Raw genomic sequence first — 3,048 nt, 5'->3', positions numbered from 1 at the left:
GGGCAGAAAACTATGAATGGTACCCATAGTGTTTAATTTAATCAGAAAAAAAGAAAGAAGAGAAAAGAAGAAACAATCAGGTTTCTGACTTTGTATTAAGCAAGCAAAATTGTTCGTGTTCCCCTAGGCGTGTCATGTAGAGTTAGATTTCTATCTTTTCCTTGGAATCTTCACAATTATCAATGAATTTAAAACCCAGGAGGATTCCCTGTGATTTGTTTTTGTCTTGGCATGGAGGTGAAGTTCTACACTGACCGTGCCATACACTAATGTAGTGCCCAGTATTACAGAGTGGCTGGGAGTGTGGGCTTAGGAGTTGAGCAGACTCGAGGCAGTTCTGCCTGGATCTCTGGTTGTATGAACCCGGACATGTTCCATAACTCTGTGAATTAGATATTTTTTTCTGCCCTTAGGTTGCATAAAGCAGAGCACTGTTATAGAGATTAACCAAGACTCCAAGTATGTGTGTGGGTACTTATTACTCTTATCAGGAGTAAGTCATCTACTTCCACAGGTGTTTCTTGACTAACTGTAGGAATATATACATAATTATACATCTTTCTATGCTTAATAATAGATGGGAAATCTAATGCTGGCATGTACTTTTTTATGTGTATGTGTGTGGGCCAGAGTGTATGTGTGTACCTATGTACGTGCAGGTACCTGCAGAGTCCAGAAGTGGCATCAGATCCCCTGAAACTGGAGTTACAGGTCACTGTGGGTGCTAGCTAGGAGGAGAACTCAGGTCCTCTGCAAGAGGAGGAACAGCAAATGTTCTTAACTTCCTGGCCATCTCTTTAGCAGCCCCCCAAATACATTCAAATACCCCAGTCCCCCTTTTCCTAGACTCCACGGTCTCACTATATAAACTTGGTGAGGCTAGAACTCACCATGTAGACCTGGCTGGCCTCAAACTCACAAAGATCTGCTTGCTCTGCTTCTAAAGTGCTGGGATTAAAAACAATGTATATATTAGATATGTCTGTAAGTTCCTTTATTTATATTAAAATTGATAGAAACAACATTCAGGCCATCTCCTTGGCTCATCTTTTAGACCCTCTCTGTTATAGCAGGTGGTTCTTGTCTATCTGGAAGTATGTTTGCGTTGCAGTTGCTTTTGCAAAAGGCTCTGCACATTTTTGTGCCAAGTTCTTTCTCTGCGTCCGCACCCACCCTTAACCACCATGACATTTGGTAATTTCAAAGAAAATATATTATTCCTATTGGCTACTGTGACATTTCACCAGCAAACTGAAGGGAAACTATGAAGGTCTATAGGTCTGCATTTTTGCTTTTTCAGTTTTTGTTTTGTTGATTTAAAGAAAGCCTCCTTCCTTAGCTATTTCTGGGAGAGGAAGGCTCCAGTGTGCATAATCCCTTGTTTATTGACATCAGGGTACATCTGCAGGAGTAATTCAGAGCCAGTTTTTATGAATACAATGCATTTTTGAGATCCCTCCCCGCCATAGGTGTGGCTAATCTGGGTTTTAAAAGATAATTTACTATTTTAACAAGAGCTGATTGTAATCAAATCCTTTGCTGTTTCTCTAAAACTAGAAACCAAGACTGCTTGCTTCTGTCACATCACCAACTCCTTGCTTCCTGATGGGAGATGGGGTGGAGACTTCCAATAGAACACGCTCCATGCCATGCTGTTCCGAGTCAGAGAAATGACTTGATTGGCCTGAATATCCAATGTCTCAGTCGGTTTTGCCATCTCTAAGCCTCCTGGAGATGAGGCCCTTTCCCGTCTGCTGCTGTCCACTGGAGAACTGTCTTAGAGTGCAGTGGGTTTTCATAGTGTACTGATCACAACGACAGCACATCATCCAAAACCAGGTTCCCTCCTGGCGTTCTCCCTGCCTGCAGTGTAGGACATTTTTTTTTACAGACTTAATTTTTTTTTCTCTTTAAAGATTGTGCTTCCTACAGCGTTGAAAGAATTACAGAGATGTCACAGGAACATTAAATCTTCCCGTCATTTCCTATCTCTGAAACATTTTTTCTGAAGGATAACGTGGTAGATGTTTTCTGCATTCTTAAAAGACAATTGACCTTCAGAGGGCACAGCACTTTTGCTAGGAAGAAGCTTTGCCATCCTTCCCATCATAAGGGGGCACCTAATCAAATCAACATAGATAGAATGCTAACTAGAAGATATTGTCAATAGATAAAACATTTGTACATTGCCACTTAGTGCAGAAATATGAATTATCCACAATGATAAAACTATTGTTTTCTAAAGCCAGAGATCATAATGTTATAGGGCCTAGATAACTTATTTTCTTACTGTGACCAGGATTTATTTTTTCCCAACCTTGTTTGACATGGCTTATGTCTGCAGCAGTGAGCTATTCCCCTATCCCAATTCTATTAAAATATCACCAGGGGTATTATGAAGAGACTATTAAGATTATTATTGGAATAAATACCATGGGAATTCTTCAGAAATATTGTAAATGTGTTGCTAATATCAATCTCTCATAATTTTCAGAACTTAAAAACATGATTCCATATAACCCAGAAGGCTTTGGAATTTCCATGTAGCTCTGACTGGCTTCGAACTTCTGAGTCCTTCCTCTTCCTCCCAAGTGCTGAGATTACAGTCACGTGTTTTTTGTTTATTTGTTTTTGCTTTTGAGACATAGTTTCTCTACGTAGCTCTGGCTGTCCTGAAACTCTCTATAGACCAAGCTGACCTCAAACTCCTCAAACTCACAGAGCTCACCTGTCTGTGCCTCCCAGGTGCTAAGATCAAGGACATGTGTCACCACCCCCAGTTTTGCTTTCTTTTGGGATAAGGTGCCACCATGCAGCCCAGGTTGACTTTGAACTTCCTATGTAGACCAGGCTGGGGTTAACTTTGTAAATGCGTGGCTATTCTTCTGCTTTTGCCTCTTGAGTACTGGGGTAAAGCTATGCATCCCCACATTTGGAAGCACAAGTAAAATCCAAGACATGTTTTCAGTGTCGTTGGTAATAGAATTCCAGCTTACCCTCCTTCATGCTAGCAATTTTTAATGCAGTGCTGTATGTAAGATCACCCCT

This window comes from Myodes glareolus, chromosome 17, assembly GCF_982192425.1.
Source record: "Myodes glareolus chromosome 17, mMyoGla1.1, whole genome shotgun sequence".
NCBI lineage: Eukaryota > Metazoa > Chordata > Mammalia > Rodentia > Cricetidae > Myodes > Myodes glareolus.
The sequence above is the reverse complement of the archived record's forward strand: the minus strand, read 5'-3'. Positions refer to the sequence as shown.